General features: G+C 39.0%; 1 long non-coding RNA gene across 1 annotated transcript in view; it reads left to right on the forward strand.

Annotated features, from left to right (window-relative positions):
- LOC110838333 (uncharacterized) overlaps positions 1 to 20,942 on the forward strand; it is a 147,601-nt gene that overhangs the window by 12,850 nt on the left and 113,809 nt on the right. Inside the window, exon 2 of the long non-coding RNA XR_015534871.1 lies at positions 13,350 to 13,380. This is a non-coding gene — a long non-coding RNA (uncharacterized LOC110838333). The remainder of the gene's footprint in view (positions 1 to 13,349; positions 13,381 to 20,942) is intronic.

A 20,942-nucleotide genomic window follows, 5' to 3' on the forward strand; every position in this document is an offset into this window, starting at 1 on the left:
TGAAATTGGGTCAAATGACCGCATGGTGAGTTTGAGTAGATCCAATTTACTTTTGAAACTTGAGTAGAAAGCATAAAATATTCTTTTTCCCCCGTAGTCTCAGGGTTGGTCAGCAACGCGTGAACAATTACTGGTCATTCAAATTTTCCTTCCAGTTCGCTTTGTTCATCCATTTTGCTTGTCATTGTTTTGAATTTTATCTGTTTTATCAAAAGCGACTCAACGTACAAAAATTAATACGCAACATAATATGCATATATATATATATATATATATATATATATATATATATATATATATATACCTTAAATTAAATCTGTAACTTTTATATGAAAATATTTTTAGATGTGTGTGGTTAAAGATACTAACTCCGTGGAGGAGTGTTCGTCTTAAGAACTGAATTTTCACTCAGTTGGTAAATAAATACGACGTCTTTAATAGAATCCTAAACTATCATTACATTGTCCACAACAGCCCGGCACCGATATATGTCCTGTGCCAGCCGAATCCAATCCACAGCTCCATGTCGTATTTCTTTAAAATGAAATTCTTATCGAATACGAATAAGAATATTTTGCAAGCTGTGTGTAAATTGACAATGAATTTATATCTGAAATAAGTTAATCGCGAACCCCAAAGAGTTATTAAAAATACAGAGAATATATTTGGGAAATATGTGTAAGATTACTCCTCTAGTAGGACGCGCCGTCTCAATGTAATGACTTTAATAAATCGTATATGACTGCAGCCTCGGTAAATATTTATAAGGACCATCAATATCAGAAGTTTTACAAGAAGATTGGAATTTATTCGAATGCCGTAGGTGTACCCAAGGTTTTTGTGTAGGTTACAACAAACCCCGCCTGTTGCCATGGTGATAATTCCCACCCATACACCATCTCGTCATCATGAAGAGTGACGTAATCTGAGCATGTTTGTAAAGCGATGCACCAATACATTGTTCTCCGCTAAATAAATATGTGTCCATTGTAATCATTGTTTATCACAAGCGATGAACAACTTATGACATCATTATCATCATCATCATCAAGTAGGAAGAACGCAGAGAATCGTGATTGAGCTGTGTGTTCCTCGATACAAGGGGAAGTTTGTTCTAAATTTGGTTGAAAACCGTGCCTTTTACTTTGAGGTCATTTGCGTCTTCTGATTTATTTATTCGTTCTCGTCTGTTACTTTCTTTGCGTGATCGGAGCCTTCATTGTTGGAACGTATTGTTGCACGGCAAGGGCCTGGGATAACATTAGTGCAACAATGGCATATGTGATTTGGCGTAATGTCAGTGTACTCCAAAGAATACCCATTTCGGGATTTTTTCAATTCTTTCTCAGCTTATTTGTTCCACCCTTTGTTTGTTTGTTACCGTATTTGTTTGTTTGTCGTATTGTTTATCGTTTGGTTGGTTTTATCGAAGGACTAACTTGTTTCGTTGAGTAAGGTCTTACTATCAGGAAATGAAACTGAAGTCGTCCTTTCAAGTTATTTCGTGATTGTTTGTCGTAAGGAAGTTCTGTAATTTTTTTGACGTAAATACGTCTATATTTTAGGGTCAGTGTTATTCGGCAAAAATGTGTTACGAAAAAGTGTTACGAAAAATTGTTACGAAAAAGTGTTACGAAAAAGTGTAACTTCATTGTTATGTTACTTATAAAACCTCATCTGTTTACTCAGCATTGTTGTTACCTAGGAAACAATATATAAACTTCCTTTCCGTATAGACGTATTTACGTCAAATTCTCCGGAACCGTCGTTCCACTGACAACTTTTTACTTGGTACATTGTTGCGTTCTGATTATAACGGTGATTAAATTAACCATCTCCCATAATGCATTCTTTAAATCTGCTCATAGGTACAGTTATAATTCTCTGTGCCGACAATCGTGTGTCGTCTGATACGGAAACAATTGTAGGGCAGTACCCTTGAGCTTCTGAATACGGAGCGTCTTATAATAACCCAAGTGGTGCCCCCCCCCCCCTCTCCTTGATTCTCGAACTGAGTGCACCAGGCTCAGAGTTACAGCTGCAACAGAAATTTTATTTTTAAATCAGAGATGATAAGAACAGAAAGGAAATAATCATAACGCGCATTGTCTGGTACTGTACGTAGTTCACTATAGCTGTGAGCTGTTCTTGTGATCGCAGGTAGACAACAGTTACTGTGACGTCATAGGGTTGAGATTATATGCCAGGATCCTGTCATTAGAGACTGCGGTTGTGGGGGAAATATCCCCCTGACTCTGATGGGGATGACCAAAAACGAATTTGTAGTAGAAATATTATAAATGTATTACATAAATGGTAACAAAATTATAGCAGGCTTATGTTTAAGTGATGTTAAAGTATCACAGGATACTTTCCTTTCTGATGATATATCTATCTGCTTTGTGATTATAAATTTTAGCCAGAAATATTGTTTATCTTGGTGTAAAGACAAAGTCTCTTAGGTTATTCAGATTCGGGATGGCTGGACTGACAAATGTCCAAGCTCACCACCGCGAGAACCTGAAATCATACAAAGATAAGCTGATTATCCGATCGATGTCGTTAAACGATACCTCCCGTCCTCCACAGAAGTATCTCGTTACGTGTCACATTTGTAATTATTTATTTCGATTTGTATTTAATTTATTCTTTTTTCGCCTTTTGTTATTTGTTCTTTAAGTTCTGAATTAAATCAGCGTCTTTTCACAGATTGTACACCCCTGATTTGTAAAAGGTAATAGACAGGTGCTATAAAGTTATAAGGACTCGGCAACAATCTTTCTGCCTTGTCTGTTTTGAGTCGAGTAATTAACTACACCCGAGAAATAAGTTATTGGAAGTTTGTGGTCGGCGTATTATACGTGTTACAGGATATGAAACGGGCATTCGTATTAATAGGTCCGTTCTGTGAACTTAAAACCCTTTTCAAATACTGTGATTTTTGCCAAGAGACACGCCTACTGGCGCACATTAAATCAATTTAATCGCCTGTCCGTGTCACAAACCACGAAATCACTGGGCGAATTTCGTCCTCGCCAGGAAAACCATTCGTTCGTTGTTCACGTCAACTGTATCCAGCGGTGTGTTTAGGATTTAATTTTGAGTGTTGTGGGTGGGAAATTACTCCCCCCCCCAAGCGCCTACGTGGCACTGCTTTGTTTTAATTACATATAACAAATGTATTTTGATGTTTATTTATTTAACGACGCTGTCAGTTGCTCAGAACATGTACCGCTGAATGATAAATAAATTTGCAATTGAATAAAATTTTTCTTGGATATTATCCATCGTCTAGTAAATATAAAACGTAAAACGACGTTTCGGAGATGGGACTCTATCTCCGTCTTCAGGTTCCTACACAGTTGGGCCCACTAGATAGAGCTAATCCCTATCTCCTGAAGACGGAGATAGAGTCCCATCTCCGAAACGTCGTTTTTACGTTTTATATTTACTAGACGATGGATAATATCCAAGAAAAATTTTATTCAATTGACTCTTCACCATCGTCAAGAAGTTTTAGATTTGAAATAAATTTGCAGTTGGAAAGGACGATGAAGGAAGGGGTCGTGGTCTATTTTAAGGTAGTATCCGGGCTTTTGATCTGGTTAAACTGAGTAAAATACAGCAGACTTTGAAATAAGTGTGCGAGGGGATTATTTTGAAGTCTTTTTTTTTTTCTGACTGCGGTGGTCAAGACCCATATGTCGAAGGCTACTCCTTTGGTCACGCCTCGGTTGACGACACGCGTTGGTATTCACTGGCCCGAGACAGTTGACGAGCTGCCTGCGTTCGTCGAACTTGTTCAAGGCGTCTGTAAGACGTCAGTTAAGAGCGATAATTGTAAGGCTACGTAGTCGGTGCCTAACCCCTTCTTCGGGTTTGGTAATGAAGACTTCTGAAACGAGAACTCTGCTAAATGGTCCGCGTTATTCTACTTCTTCAATTATCGGTCTCACTCCCCACACTTAATTTATTTCCATTTCTTTCTCCTTTCTGTTACCTTCTTTGTACGGTTCTCTTTTACCAGTCTGACATTTCCCAGATATAATTTCCTTCTCCTTCTTATTCTTTTATTTTCGTTGCTGCAACCCATAAGACAGCATCTCTGCATAAAACTGGCTCAGAATCTGTTCCAGTGACTAATACTAATGTTTTCTTGCTTTATTAAACGATGATTGGTTAATTACATGTGTTTTCTGGCGTCAAACTTCGATACTAACGGTGTTGAATCTTTGGGTCCTATTACGTAAAGAGTTCAGTTAGTTATTTTCTTGTATTTGGGATGTTTTATTTTTGATTACCCTGTAGACAGAACCTGTAGAGGAAGCGAACTAGAACGTAATGTGCATCTTACCGACACTGTACTTCCGGTCTACAGTGCCAAGATTCGTGTGTGGGGTACAGTCGGTTAAAATCAGTATTGGGAACCTCCGTGTTTCGCATTATTTTGCTGTCAGAGAAATGTTACCACTTAGTAATGAGCACTGTGTGCTTTCGAGTTTTGTATTCCGGTATCAAATACTTTGTCTCATTATCTTATAATTTAACAAGAGTAGAAAGCCGCACTCTGAAGCAGAGAACACGCTGGTCTACTTATGAAAATTTTCATTTTGCTGTTTTGGCTATCTCGGTTGATATTAATTTGGAACAGTCAAGATATGATTTTCCGCATAACTTTAACATATATATATATATATATATATATATATATAATGCTATGTAAACAACGCAGTCGGCAAGGTGTCATTGAACAATCAATGAATGAACGATTTGATTCCAATAGACATGATCTCCTGTATGAATAAGGGTCTGATGATGGCATGAGAAGGGTCGAAACATATAACGATGTACTAGAATGTCACATCGTGCAGAATGAAAGAGTAATGTTTGGCGGATGATAGAATATTTATTTCTCGAGCTAACACAGCGATAAGTCACAAATGAAGTAAGGTTAGGTTGTCCTGCTCGTCTGGTTTCTTGAATGGAATCTGTGAAATTCTGTGCAAAATGTTGCCTGTTTTTGTACGTAATGCTTTGTTAACAAACGTTCCCAACAGTAGAGTCCCTTGGTATGTATAAATATTAGCGGTATTTGTCTGACCGATCGGGTTTAGTGATGCATGTCCTTTCTGCGAATTCTCTCTCTGTCTTGTGCTGCAAAATATTTATGGCATTCTGAAACTGTGACAATTTTGCTTTCAAATTATAGGAACCCAGGTCAGGTTCTTGACTTGGAAGCTTTTGGAATATTCCTTTGTTTCAGGAATACAGATTTTAAATATTTTAAAACCAGGTCAAAGAAGTCAGTTTTCATTCCTTTTTTGCAGTTGGCATGACTGGAATCTATGCCCGCTGTTTTTGTTTTGAAATTCTTCCTGTTTATACTTAAGGGTATTTGAGAAACGTTCCAAGGCAGATATTTGGACACATAAACACAGAAAGAACTGGGCTGACAGGTTAGAAAAAGACATTATGTAACGAGGAGTAATGTAAGTTTTCACGCTTTTTCCACGTTATAGGGTTCACAGAAACCCACCACAGGCCCCTATCCTGAACCATTCACTCCCCCCGCACCCTGTTTTCTTAAGGTCCATCTGAATATTATTCCATCTATGTCTTGGTTTTCCTAGTGCTCTCTTCCCTTCAGACTTTTCAATCAAGCGATTTGCTATTGGTATTATTGTCCTCCCCGGGATGTTTGGCTACCAGGACTCTTGGCCTGCAGACAAGGAACAGTGATGACGTCGTTGAGAGGACACCGTCCCACCCCACCATGTCAGTTTCCAGGCGCCGGGCGATATGAGATACTCTGGGCGTTAAACAATTATTAATATGGGCGTATCAGTGCTGTCAAATGCTGTGATTTGTACCAAGGAAATGAAGGTGTGCTTGTGTTGAATGTTAGTTTTTTATGTTTTGTGCAATGTAAAAAACACTTATAAACGTAACAAACTCTGTGGAGTGGACTTTTTCTGGAGAAGCAGTTGGTCACTTAGTTGGCAAACCGGGATATTAATTACCGTGGTCACAAGAGCCCCCTCCCTCACTAGTCATTATCCAGAGCCAGATTAATTCACTCCATATCCTCACGGCGTATTTCTGTGTGGCATCCGTTTTGATATTATTTTTCCATCCAAGTAATTTATTCCTGGTTCTACGGGAGCGGGGAATATGTTGACCAGCTGAACTACTATCAGTTTGTTAAAAAGACTGTTTCTTTAAGTCAGTTATACAAATTTTTAAAAGCGGGAACTAAGAAGCCGATGTTGTATACTGATTTGCCCTTGTACCGCCAGGCGTAGTGGTACTTAGGCCCTTATTGTTCTGCATGCATTGCGGTCTGTGTCAGCCAGCTGCCCAAGTGTGGGGGGTCCTTGAGATGATAGTCAGAGATGTTCAGGAACTGTGCGGACGGACGAAGTCGAAACAAAGGTCGATTGCTACTTCTTTCTGACAGTTTTAGTTTAGTGTCTGGATGAACAAGATAGAATAAATTTGACTACAGAGGGTGATGTACGAGTACATCATTTTAAGCATCTCTTACAAATTGTGTGAGTTGATCCTAATGTTTTTGTAGGGGGGCTACTTGCCTAGCGTCGGAAAAATCGAGTAGCGCTTGGCGGTGAGCTACGCGTTTCCTGCCGGAAATCGGGAAGAGACGGTTGCGTTCCGATTTATTATTTAACTAGCTGCAGCCTATAATTCACGCTGTGTGATCACGGTTGTTGTAAATTTCCATTTCTGTCTCCGAAATCATCTGCGCGCTACTGAGACGGCTGCCCACGTCTTCAACCGCAGGAACGGATAATGTCGTTCTGTTTTCTCATGGTTTCGATAGACTAATCGGACGTGAAGCTTACCGAGTGTAGAAAGTGTTTGTTCATTACGTAATCCCATAACATCTCTTTCTGTGAGACAAATTAAATACCGTGCTAACCCTCATTTTGTTAGTGCTAGAGAAGTGAAAGTTTTTCTGAAGGAAGAGAGGCAATGTGATACCAAAGATGTCACCATTTTTTTCATTTTTCGTAACTAACATATAATTCATTTAATTAACAGTTGAATGTCTAACCTAATAATTAGCTTAATCGAACGACTAGCCAACAGATTAACAAATTGCAGTGTAGCTTATAATTACGCCTGCTCAGCTGACCAAGAAATTCGCTGACTTCGTGAATCCGCAGATACTCGTACGCCATCGTGATTATAAACGCCTGATATTCGACTCTATTCTGAGCTGCCTTCACCTATGACACACATTCACGCTCTGATTCTGCAAAAAATACAAATTAAATTAAATTATCTGCGATGTGATTTCAGGTTTACAGAGCGGCTACTATAAAGATGGTTGTCGTTTTCTGGGATGGAGTCAGCATGCTTCTCTGAAACGTCGGTTAGTATCTAGCAGACAAAAACCGTGCTATATCCCGGAAGACAACAACCGTCTTCAGTTTAAGGCTTTGACCGGGATGTTCTTTTGTTAAATCTTATGTGGTACCGCCTGATTCGACTTCTAATGGTTAAGTGAAGTGTTTTCTTCGCGGTACGGTCTGGATTCGTAAATATTATGAAGACGAGCTTCGGCTTCAAAGGGTTAACCAGCTGATTTTCGTAATGGTGAGGTGTAGTGTTTTCTTCGCGGTGCGGACTGAATTCATAAATAATATTCAGACGATCTTCGGCTTCAAAGGGTTAATCTAGTTTAGATCTTCAGAATCACAATCTTTTGCGGTAATTTTAAACTAAACTGCCTTTACTCGTAACAAATTTCAGCTTCGTAAAAGCATTTGCTCCTACATACGTGTGTGTGTGTGTGTAGGTTAGGCTAGTAAGTGAACTTCGCGCGCCTGTAGATCAGATAGAGAACTACTACGCTCTTGTAACAGGAAGGAAACGTCGGAATATAGATCAGTGACTCCCTTTGTGAATCTCAGCTACTGTTTCTTTTGTGCTACTATGGGAAGCTCTTTGATGCCATCATCATAACTTGTACACGTGGTCTCTCGCATAACGTGGTACCACACAGTTACCAGTCGGTTACAACATCTCTCGTTAAGTCTTAATTTCGCTTTCTTCATTAACACCCCCCATTAGAATTTGCCAAAATCTACTCATTTGTGGGCAACATCGAAATTAACTTAAGTTATTTACACATATAAAATTTTGATCGTAAACCCTGAAGAGAACAGATAACTTGGAAAGCCAAGGTATATGTGAAAGTATAATATTAAAGTGGATCTCAAAATATATGTTTTGAAGATGTAGAATGGAATAATCTTGTATAGGACGTGGACCACTGAAAGGCTGTTATGATCATGGCAGTGAATCTCCAGGATACATCATTCTTATTACACAGTTCACTAAAGAGGAATGAATAGGAAGAAACTGGATAAACCCACGGTTATGTGGAGTGACAGATAAGCTGTTGCTGCTTTTGTAATCCTCTTTAAGCCTGATAATGGAGGAGGTATATTCCCTCGAAACATTGGCATTCACTTACAGATCACACGGCGTCACAACCCTAAGACCACGATCGATGTCAGATGGTCTTCTTTTTCTATTCTGAATACATTTCATATGAGGAGAGTGGAGGTAAGATTGCATGCAATCTTACGTCGATTCTCCTTATATTTGTATAGCTTTTTCACGTAAGAAACTATACTTCTACGTTTAAAAATTAAATATCTTTGCTTTAAAATATTTATTATTAGTATCTGAGGGTAAGGATCTTCGCAAAAACCGTCAGTGTTTTGTCTTCATGGCTCGTTGCTTTGTTTCGTTGTTGCATACAGAACGCTCAGCGCCTGAATCTATTCGCGGTGCAGTACATCAGCTTGACCGAGGCGTTAATCTTACGGTATCGCATTCCTCACGGGTACATCTGACTTACCTGCCCAGCACTGTCACCTTTTCTTGTCCCATCCTCATTACCTTAACCCTTTCCATGAACCGACCGATCTGCCTTGTCCAGGACACCAGTTACTTGTGGTCTGAACAATGTTTATGTTTAACAGAACGATTAATTCATTTATTTGTTCGTGTTGTGGCATTTTACGAATTCGATTAAGGTGAAGTACGTTTCCATTCAAGAAATAAATCAGGAACTGAATTTAACATATCACAACATATAAATCTGTTACAAGCTACTGGGGATTTTATTTTGTTATTTGTGGTTTATGTAAAGAAGCTGTCATAACTAAAATTATACAGTGTAGTGTCGGTTGAATAATGAAACAACAAGTCATAAGGAAATAAGCCATCGTGGTCTCATTTAAGGTACTAGTCTTCCGAATACTGAAGATATTAATCTAGAAATATCGCACAGAACTTTGTGTTTGGTCATTGTATGTCTTAATCACAATTAGAAAAAATTGGTAATATAAAAATAGTTGATAAATTATGATGATTGCTATCTTCGGGGTTGTGACGCCGCGTAGTCCTGATGATGGAGGCAACAAGGACGTCCGAAACGTTTGTAAACTTTATCAGACTACGAGGCGCTACAACCCAGAGTCTTCGCCCTGACCGCTGTGAGAACCTCAATTCTTACTTAGCTAATGAATTTTTTTGAACATGTTCAGATGCTTGAGGAATGATGAAATATATCAAAATTATGTACGTGATAAGACGTAGTCCAGGCTCCTTTTACTCTTCTAGCGCAATGCGAATTGCGTAAAAAGCGCTGACAAAAGGCGATTCGTTTAAAATGTATAGTGAGAAGTGTTGCGCCTTATGATCTATTCTCGAAGTGGTGACCTCAACCAGCAGACGGGCGTGTCCGTATAAAACGCCCTTCGGAGCTTACTGAGGGCTGCTCCGCTCCATTAACGAAGCGCCTGCGACCACCTCCTCCAGTGTCTGGACGCGGCATCGCTTTTTATCGACGTTTCGAAGGCACTTAGTCGAAGAGCGTGTGTGTCACTTTTTGTACGCGTGAACTCGCGTGCCTTTGGTCTCAAGTCATTTTATAACGCGGGCCTCGCTCATCGGTTTATTAAGTCGAAATATCAAAACGAAACATCGATCGCTGCAGAATCGTTAGCATTCCTACTTCGTATTCGGGGGGGATACCTGGTTCAGGCATCGGCTAGGAAACTGGTTGTCCTTACTGAGGGATTCCTTAGTTTTTCTCAGTCCCTCCAGGCAAATGCAAGGACAGTATCTTAAATGAAGCCATGACCATTTCCATCATTCGACTCTGCATTGTCTCAGCTACAGAAAGTGTCGTTAAATAAACACACATAAGTACTTTACAAGAGGCAATATTTAAATTTATTTATTCAGAAAACACGAAAGGATGTGTGCTTTATCGTCCTGTGATACGTTTTCCTCTTTCATTTGTTTCCTTTTTCTTTATCTTCGTCTGTTCTTTATTTGGAGTTTCTGTTTTTCCTTCCCTTTGCTCTGTGTTTCTTTCGGTGTTTATTATTCTCTCTCATTTTTGTTACTTTGTAGCTGTCCTTTTATCTTTATGCTCGTCTTTTTCAGTGCTCTTGTCTCTCGTCCCTTCTTTCCTACTTGTTTATTCTGTCTCTTTCAGTCTTTCTTTCTTTCTTTCTACTCCGACTGCTGCTAATTCAGTGCTCAAATTTCGGTACCTCATTCTTCCCCCCTCACCTTTCACATCAACTTTCTCTTTTATTCTTGTATCTTCATCTCCTTAGTACCTGATTTTATGGCATTTGATTAAAACTTATTTAACTGCAGATAAATAATTAGTTATGGTTTGTATTTTTTTTTGTCTTTGAAACATTTACTCTACATTTTATAATCCTGCGTTACGTTCCAACGCGAACACAGCATTTAATACAAAATTTGACGTCCTGTTGACCACACCGAAGTCACTGAAGCGTGGAATTCCTGTGATTCGGATTACAGAAGTTGGTACAGCAGCAAATGAGTTTTCAAGCACGCCTGACATTCAGTCTCTTCCGAGACTGAATGTTGATTAATTATAATAACAGTGTACACTGATAAGCGTTCTGCACTGTCCAGGTACATAATTATTTTCTGTCTCGTAACTAACAGACCAACATCTGTATGTCTAGCTTAATTTATGTATATTTTTACCGACTCCGACTAGGACTCCACAGCTCTGGTCCTGTCACTACCTTTTTTCCGTGCTGACAAATTTGTCCGCCTCGGAGTGCCGGGAACCTTCCACTCCACTGTTCTGGCCGCTAGGTCACCCGTCCACCCCCTTACCGGCTTAATGAAAGGTGGATTATGTCTCTTTATTTGCGTTGTAAATACAGAATTTGAGAAGAATTGCAGTTCATTCAGAATTTTTATCCTTCCTTGCCACTGTGTTTTACGTTCATTAAAAACGCGGAAATGTAGCACTCATCTTTCCTTCATAAACTGACAGAAGCGTTTCTCTCGAAGAAGGGTTGCTGTTCGCATACGGAGACCCTTCTTCTGTTTTGTGTTTCGATTTGTTTCCATGGTCACGGCGCTGTGAACATCGCAGCCTCTTCACGTGCCTCCTAATGTATTCACGTCTCAAAGCCAGCGACGGGGAATTTGACAGGGGTCAGTTTAGACGTACGAAATGCTAAATAGTCTTGCAGGTGTTGGAAGATTCTCCGGATCCTTAACAACGCAGTCTTCCTCAGTTACACATGTTAAGATAAATTATAATTATTAAGAACTTGATTAAACTTGACCAACTATTAAATTAACTTATATAATTAATTTATATTTGTTTCTTTGCTCATACTGTGGGAATTGAAGTCACAGTAAAGAGATTCGTGTTTCCGCTGTTCTTAAATAAGATGCAGACAGAACATGTGTTGCAACCTTCCGGTACACTGAATGCAGGAACACAGATTGAGGGCATTTGAGACGAGATCAGTGGAGGATACAGAAAATTGCATAATCGGGAACGTCAGGTGAGATTTCAGGTTCTTACGGCGTCGAGAATGAATACTCGCCTGGGATCTTGAGTCTGGTAGATATCGACAGACGTTTCATAGGTGCTTACTCCCTCCATGAGTGATGATGGAGGCAGTAAGCTCCCATGAAACGTCGATTAAGAACCTGCCAGATGCGCGTGGCGTAACATCGTTGTAGAAAGAAGACGTGTTGTTGTAGGTTTTCAGTGATTTTCCATGAGTTATGAAGTGGTCTTTACGAACTGACCAAAGCATATTTTAATGAAAAACACGACCGGTCGTTGGATACAGTTTCTTACGGATTTGATGACGATGTGTCCTACCTTAGGCTTGGTCTTAGCTTCGGAGATGCACGTTAAGAATTTGGGGCACTTTATGTAGGTTCAGAAGTTTATGTGATTGTCAGATCTTTAATGTTGAGGAGAGAGAATAGAAAATCCCGTAAATATGTTTGGTGCTCTAGATACGAGTAAGGCGTGACCTTTTTTTTTTCTTGTAAAGGCAACAAAATATTTCTCTTGACTCCGTCCCCATAGAAACGCCGAACTGATTGTTAACCGGGGACTAGTATTGGAAGAGACGGGTTGTAGCTTTGTACGTAATCAAGTGAAACTTAAGATTGCTACTGGCTGTAACATCTTCGTGATTCAAATATTTGTGTCACTAACCTGCGAGGAAAAATGACTTAGGTAACACGCGATCATTGTTCTACTTTGTCTTGTACATCTATAGAAAAATTTTATTACAAAGATCCGTGAATAAGCTACGATATATTAACACCTGTTTTTTTTTTTGGTGAATCATAAGGATTTTGAACTTCTTGGTGTTCAGACAGGTTCTGGTTACATGTGTGCTTCTAAATGAGGATATTTTGCGGTACTGTCCTAATATGACGTGTGAAATTCACGCTTCATATACTAGTGTACGAAGCATAAATGATTATCTCAAAGAAAAAACTGCCGTTTCGACGCCATATTTAGCGCAGATCATCGGGAGGACGTTGGATACGACGCTAGTAAAATTACTCCAAGTTTCGCTACACAACAAATAGATCCCATATTTATCACATCTGATCCAGTTGACAAGAAATTGGAATATCGATGCCGAGCGTCACGACGCCCTTTTTTGCGACGCCGCTACAAGGCGTCATATTTGAGAGAGATGAACCTTGGGATCATATTCAGCATGCGTGTGTGCCTCAAAATGTATTTTTACGCGAAGCTGGGACTCTGCTATTATTTAATAATTAAGTCCCTACCACAAAGAAAACATTTCATCATTATGATTATGTTTGTTAATGCTGTTGAAAGAAATAATCGCTGTTTACAGTGAAAATTTTTGTGTAATATAAAAACCGCAGACTTAGAATTGTTAAGCAGGCGGGGACAGATATTTACCACTAGACTTTAAATGGTTTATGATATATTTTGAAGTGATTATTTCTGTTTGTTGCAGATGGAGGAGGAGGGGACCAGGCTACCAGGTGGTGAGTGTTCATAACCCGCCATATGTTATAATGTTAATTCTATTACGCGCCTTGTACCTTTAATATTGGTAACTGTTGACTGCTGATCACTGTGTTTTAGTTACGTGGAATTCCTTTATTATTTGTGATTTGTAATATCTTCCGCATTGCTTGCATAATCTTAGGTTCGACTCGTAACGTCTTTCGGTTAAACAATTTTCTACCGGTCTTGCGAGACAAAATTGTTATATTTAGTTCCGTGCAAACGTGAGGTTAGGTTAGGTTAAGGTATATGTTTGTTTCCTATGGCCAGGGTCTCTGTTTTGTAAGAAAAATTTTGTGGTTGTTTTTTGCAAATAATGGGGATTTGATCTGTTTTGAATTGTCCATGTGTAATGTTTGCTTCTTCAGCACAAACATTGTACTTGATATTACGTCTTTGAGTAATGTTTCAAGCAATTAGTTCCAGGGAGACTTCACAAGATTTGCTTATTGCTTTACTACGCTGTTTTAAAACTTATCTTGTTTTGCATCTCTGACGTTGATTTTATGAAGTACTCTTATTCGATCATTAAACGATTTGCATCTCCATGGCAACAGCCCTTCGTTTATATTCTTTTAAGAAAGAAATTTGGTTTAATAGCGGTTTAACATAAAATAACTACACTGAACTGTTACATAAGTAACGAAGAACTTTTTGCGTTTTCGTTCTTTGTTCACAGTATTTTCTTTTATGACTTTCGGATATAATCATTTACTTATATGTTGTTTCTTATGCCCCTTAGAATTTTAATTATCACTTCCATTTTGAAACTACTTAAATTTTATATGTAGACGGGTTTTTTTTTTTAGTTTCCTGTTTCGAAAATAAATCGCTGATTGTAAGTGAAATTAACATGTAATATCCAATACTATAGTAGACTGGATTTTTTAAATATTAATATTAAGATATTCCAAATTATATCGGAATTATGTGATTCTTTAACGTTGTTGTTTTTGTGTCGTGTTATGGCAATCTGTATAGTTGATCGCTAGTAGCTGTAGGAAGTCCAGGTCAATATGGATTTAAGTTCTTTCGTTTCCATAAACAGTTCAGTCTTTGAGGTTGATCATTTATATCCATCTAATGCCAAGGTTAAGAATGCGCTGAGCTACACGTCCCCGCCCTCTGTGCCTTCATAGTGCAGTGCTTAGGTGTTGGAACAACATTATGTTTCGAATTATTAAACACTAAAGGAAATGGAAACTGGGGGTTGGTCGTAGAGTTAAGAGAATTATCCATTCCTCGACGAGGATTCGAACCAGAGAGTCTAAGGACAGGCTAGAATTGTGTTTATCTTAATCCTTATAACCGTAAAAGTCAAGTGATTTAAGCCATGATGTTGCTGATGATGAAATTTAAATCGTAGATTTTCATCGGTTTGCTATGTGATGACGCTAGAGGCCTCTGCCGACAAAACTTTTCCCCTCAAGTAGCAATGATGAAGCTAAAAATGTAATGATTGGTTCAGTCAAGGTGCTTGATTGATGATTTAGCAGCTATATCTCTGGTGTCAAGTTTTACTTAAAAGACAAGAGCAATTAAAAGTGCGATTCATATTATTCAAAAATGCTAATGTGCAAGGGAATGACCAGGTTGTTTTGAAACATACTGTGTTTACCAAGCAAGGTGTAGTATTTGAATAAAAAAAGAAGTGGAATGTTAAAGTCAAATAAGACCTCCAGATGCTTTTTCTCGAAAGGACAGTGACATTGATGAATCGACAGTCATATTTTTAGCGACTCCTATGAGTTTATAAACTCTCTTGTAGCTTTGTGAGATACTGCAGGTGCCTGCCTGATCATCACAGTGTGTTTCACAACTCTTTTGGGTGTCTTCACGCTTTGGCTTCAGTAAAGAACACCTTATTCCTGTCTGCGACGTTTTTAGCAGCGATGTGAGCGAAGGTCCCGTTGTTAGAATTCGCTGTTGCACGACATTTGCCTGGGATCGCATTAGTTAAAGAATCGCGTAATATGCAAAAAAAAAATGACCTCGGATCACATTAATTCAATGTCTGCAAGTCTGGTGTTGCGATGGGGGCGAGACGTGTCCCAGTGACACTTCGTCCACCAAAAATTCCGCATGGACTGATATGGGCGAAAACCTGGCTCTCCGCGTTGAGAAGATGACGACTAACCACCTTAGCTTAGGCACGTCTGCTCAGATTTGTGGCTATCGCACAAACTCAGCACAGAAAAAAATACACCAATGCATGTACACACTCATTGCAAAGGCTACGAAGTTTTTCGAAACACCCTGTACATTCCAATATGAGAGGCGTACAGGTGTTCCTGTCTCTCGTTATTTAAATCTGCAACATTGGAATTGAATTCCATTCGCTGTTTCTCCTCCTTTGCCCCCCTTTTATTTTCTTTTGGTTTTGACGTCAGTTTTCTGTTCCTGCCCGCTGCTGGCTTCTGCAGATCGCAGGCTTTGCTAAATTACATCCGTAATATTTTATTAACAATATTTGCCACACTTTCTCGCAATATTTCTTGCCATGCAATGGACCGTGTAACCGAGATTGTTTTGCATTTCATGTTTAGTGTAGCTTTTCCCACAGTGCCGGGAAGCACTGATTGAACCTAAGAGGGAGTCCGTCAAAGATGTGCGTCATAAATTAGCTTTAAAATTTTACTCCACCGAATATTATTAAATTTTATTTTCTTAATGGCCGTGTAGATGTCGATATCTTCTGGGGACAACATCTGGTGGACGTTTCGGAGTTAATTCAGTCCTGTAGCTGCACAGAATCGTTGGTAACTGCCTCAAAATTTACACAGCATTACAACCTAAAAGTTGAAAATTGATAATTGCTATTATGTTGATCACAGCAATGCGTGTCGAAAATAAAAAAAAATATATTTATCATATTTGAAAGCCTGAAGGGAACAGACAACTTGGAAGACGAAGGCAAAGATAGGATGATAATGTTAAGATGGATATTAAATAAGATGGCGGGTTCTTGTGATAAAGATAATGAGCCTCTAAGCTAAAAAAAAGGTGGAGGATTACTTCACTAGGTGAGTGACTATCAGCGTGTCAGAAAATACTTATCCATGGAGGGAAATAGATTTGGTATGACAAGTAATCCCTAATGTAGGGCTCACCGTTTATGTCTGTTCTCAACAACATTTTTAAGGAGAGGTATGCCGACCATAAAACCTTAAAGTCCGTAATATGCAACTAACCTCAACTAACCTACGATCACCATTACTTAAGTATTGTTATTATTAATACAGTAGGCGTACGTATATGAAATGAGCGAATCTCAAGACGTGTATTCCTCAATCTCTTTTTATTGGTTGCAAGCTATGAGTTAATTCCTATTTCCCTCCCAAAGGGGTGAATCACAAACATGGGAAATAAAAGTGAACATATAAATGAAGATATTTCGGCAATTATTTTCTACCTGGATCGTGGGAGCCGACACGATATGACATCATAAAACGACCGCTAAATTAAACACTGTTAATCGCCCACCTTCGTCCTGAAGTCGTGAGAGACTCATCAATGGAATGCAGACCCCTTCAAAAATCCGTGCTAAAACGAGTTACACGACGTGTTCATGAATAAAGAATGTCCTTGGATTAGGAATTCCAAACGAGTTGGCCATATTTATAAATCGGTTACCTGCCAAAGTTGATCCCTATTTTGCAGAACCGTTATGAGCCTACGTAGTTGAAGATTTCTGTCTTCTGGGTTATAGCGCCGCGTAGTCTGGTAGACGTTTACGAACGTTTCAGAGGTCTTTGCAGCCTCCATCATCAGATCGTTGAGTGGGATGATGAAGGCGACAAGGACATCTGAAACGTTTGTAAACTTGTACCAGACTACACGGCGCTATAACCCATCCAGGGGACAGCCATCTTCGGACTACATTCGACATCATTTTACCTGTGTGGTTAAGAAAGTGTCTGAGATGGGGTTTTTGAGAAAGGTCCAACGGAACATTTCCGGATCAGGTTTTTACAGACAAGAACGGAGAGAAGTCTATAGGAACAGCTGTTAGGATGTGAACAGTGCGGCTAGCGAGGTCCGTCTACATTCTGAAGTTGAATGTCGTTAAGAAGCACCGTGTGATGTGCTGAACGGGACTTCACAGCAGGTGGCAGATTCTGTGGGAAGAACTCTGGTTGCTTTTAGGAGGCGTACAAGTCAGATCCATTTCTATCACCCACCAGAGCATACGTAGGCGTCTACTTCTATTGACTTCAGTTCCAGGCCCTCGTGTTTACTGAACGTCGCGTTTGAGTGATTAGCTTCGTATTCAGAATGTCCCGGTTTCACATCCCGGCGTAGAAATCAGCTGTACTCACTATTTACATGGGTTTCCTTAGTCTCTTCAGATAAATGTCGGGTTGTACCTTAAATTAGACACCATCGCTTACGTTACTTGAAACAGGTGAGATTTCAGATTCTCCCGGCGATGAAACATGATGTTTGTTGTACGCTGTGACAGCTGGTAGATATTGACCGACGTTTAAGAAGAGTCTACTCTTTCTGTCATCAGAGCTATGCAAACTTCTCTGAAACGTCGCTCAATGTCTACCAGACTGTTCGATGCAGCTTCCTAAAATCCAGTCATATTTATTCTGAGCTAAATTAAGCTCACATACTCCGACTTTGATGGCCACGGTGATCTAGCGGTTATAACGCTGGCCTTGTAATCCTGGGGTCTCGGGTTCGATTCCCGGCGGTGCCCGAATTTATAACTTGTGTTGGGCAAGGCCGTGGTCTAGGCAACACGGAGTTTTCCTCCGTGGCATCCCAACAATTACTCCATTCACACACAGAAGAAGGCAATGGCAAACCACTTCTGGATCATCTGCCAAGAACGTATATGAACAGGTCCCAGTCGGAGAAAAGGATGGAAGGATCCTGTTCATATGGACCTGTCGTCAGACAGAACACTAAATATAATATATATACTCCGACTTTATTTATTTATGATTCACTTTTGCATTATTATTTTACCTGTGCGAATGTATTAAGAGTTAAATTTTCCTTTTTTTCATATTCTGAGTAAAATTTTGTGTGTATTTCTCACACTTCCCACACATCACATTTTTTTTTACAATGCATGTCGAAGGGTGAAAATTATGAAGCTCCTCGTTATACACTTTTTCTCACCCTTTTACAAGTTTGCCTCTGTAAGGCGGTAGGTGTAATATATCCCTTTTGCTCCAAGCCTTTCAACAACTCCTTCCACACCGGCATGTTTTTGTACACAAGATGACAACAGCACGCTGAACAATTAGGAAATCCATGGGGAGTTGTATGTCTGTCGACCGTCTGTGAAGTTATCTGTCCATGACATGGAGATGTTTCACCCCTTTCACACGCTAAACTTTTTACAAACAACCCCTGTCCGTTACCTGGACAGTATTCATTTGTCTAAATTGAGGTTTCTACATTTTGGTACAGGCAGTCCCAGCTCTTAAGAATACTAACGTTCCTGAAGACAGATTTACTGTATCCATCAGCGCAATATTATAATTGGAGGTTACGTTAAGAATTATAAATCAACAATTTTTGTTGCCTGAAACGAAACATTGAAAAAAAATATCAGACTTAGTAGAAGTTTGTCCTGTAAATGACAAAGGTAAATTGGCGAACTGACTCACGTGTCTTCCCTGCTTCCAGTGGCGTCCAGATTACCTTATAAAATGTTCACGGGCACAGTTTTTCATTTGGAAAATTTACCTGGTTCTGTTTCTTAACACCTTTCTTTCTTTCTTTCTCTCTCTCTCTCTCTCTCTCTCTCTCTTCTTCTTCTTCTTCTTTTTTTTTTTTTTTTTTTTTTTTTTTTTTTTTTTTTTTTTAAACTACGAACGTAATATCTCGGCACAGATATTTGTGTTTGCTATGCGACAGTGTAAGAGTACTATTTTCCTCATGACTGTTGACATTTAAGGCGTATTATTTGTAGAAATTATAGGTTCTTGTAAAAATATGCAAACAAAAGAAGTGTCTATAAGTTTTTCGTATCAACTATTTCCATGCTGTATTTTTCTTTTAGTTAAAATGTATTTTTACTTGTGTGTTAGCACATCGGCTAGTAATTCACAGACATTCTATAAGAAATTTTAGGAGAGATTATTTTTTCACGATATTGTGAAATATTGAAGGCATTACCAGGTAATGCCAGTGTTTATAGACGAGGTGTGTGTTTCGTAACGTTAAAAGATAATCTTAAAGAATGTAAGAGCATTTGGAATATTTTGCTGTTGAAGGAAGACAATATTATTTCGTTTGCAGCGTAGGTCGTAATATCGACTTATCTACTTAACATCAACGTGAATCCAGATTCGACGTCATACTGGAATAAGCATGTAATTTGAAACTCAAATTGGGACGGGCGAATATAGAATGCACAGGTCTTGTAAATAAATATTATAAATGTATTATATTTAGTTCGATTGGTCATAGTATTAGCCAGTAATGTTTGTATCACTGTCTTGTGTGGGTGCGGATAAAGTCTTCTGAATAATTTAACCTTGAAATAGTTTAAAATACAATTTATTACTGTGATGCACAGTAAAAGCTGTACTTATATTAAATTTGCCTTGGAAACGTCCTCTGTAACTTAATTTCGAGCGTGGTTATGCAATTTGAGGGACATGTCCCCTCCATCCTCAACACTACACGATCTCACAACCCAGAAAACCACGACGGACAGCTTTATGAAAGCAGAATTGTCATCTTTTGAAGTGTTTTGTAACAAATCTGGAATGTTAAAAGTGTACAGTTAGGTACACAGGTTTTGACCCACGTGTAAGTCACTTGAAACGTATTAGTAAGGAGCAGCCTTGATTTGTATCTGAGGAAAGATAATAAAAACAATTCTGATGACGAAGCTGGAAACGAAAGATGAAATGAAAATTGTGTAAGGTGAATGTTGTATTAGTCATCTGTTGAAAATGATCAGATATAGGCAAGAGGAAGATGCTAGCAGGGTCAGAGGGCAGTCGTAAACACGGAACCTTATCTGCAGTAGGCATCTCAATACTCGCCTTGCTGCTAATAAAATGTGGAGCAGAAGGGCCCATACAACAAACGTACGAACTCCAAAATGGTATTTCCAAACTTCTGCACGTAAACTAATACATTTAGAAGGGCAGACAATTAATTCTGAATTGTTTATCCAACATTTTAAAAGCAATTTTATTTTTATTAGGGCACTGAATAAGGAATTTGAGGTTGTATCCTTTGGATTTATTGGACACCTAAACATTGTTTTGTCTGTAACAGTCCAAAACTTGGCTACCGCAAGTATGCAGATATCAGACTAAATTGATAACTTACAACCAAAGCTGTCTTTTCATAGACCAGTCATTTTGCAGCTTAGAAAATAGAAATTTTGGGAAGTTTAGCGTATCTTTATTTTGGAACGACAGTCGTCTGAAGTGACCGACCGTGGTAAAGGAAAAGAATATGCCAGGAAAGCGGGTGCCTTCGTCAGGACGTGATGAAGATAGAAAGGAATGGGATGTTGAAGATGAAGAGGAGGGAATTAGAAGGAAAAAGATAATATTGA

Source organism: Zootermopsis nevadensis, unplaced genomic scaffold (assembly GCF_977971745.1).
Source record: "Zootermopsis nevadensis isolate Lab colony 2312 unplaced genomic scaffold, Znev_1.0 Znev_ptg000012l, whole genome shotgun sequence".
NCBI classification, from domain to species: Eukaryota; Metazoa; Arthropoda; class Insecta; order Blattodea; family Termopsidae; genus Zootermopsis; species Zootermopsis nevadensis.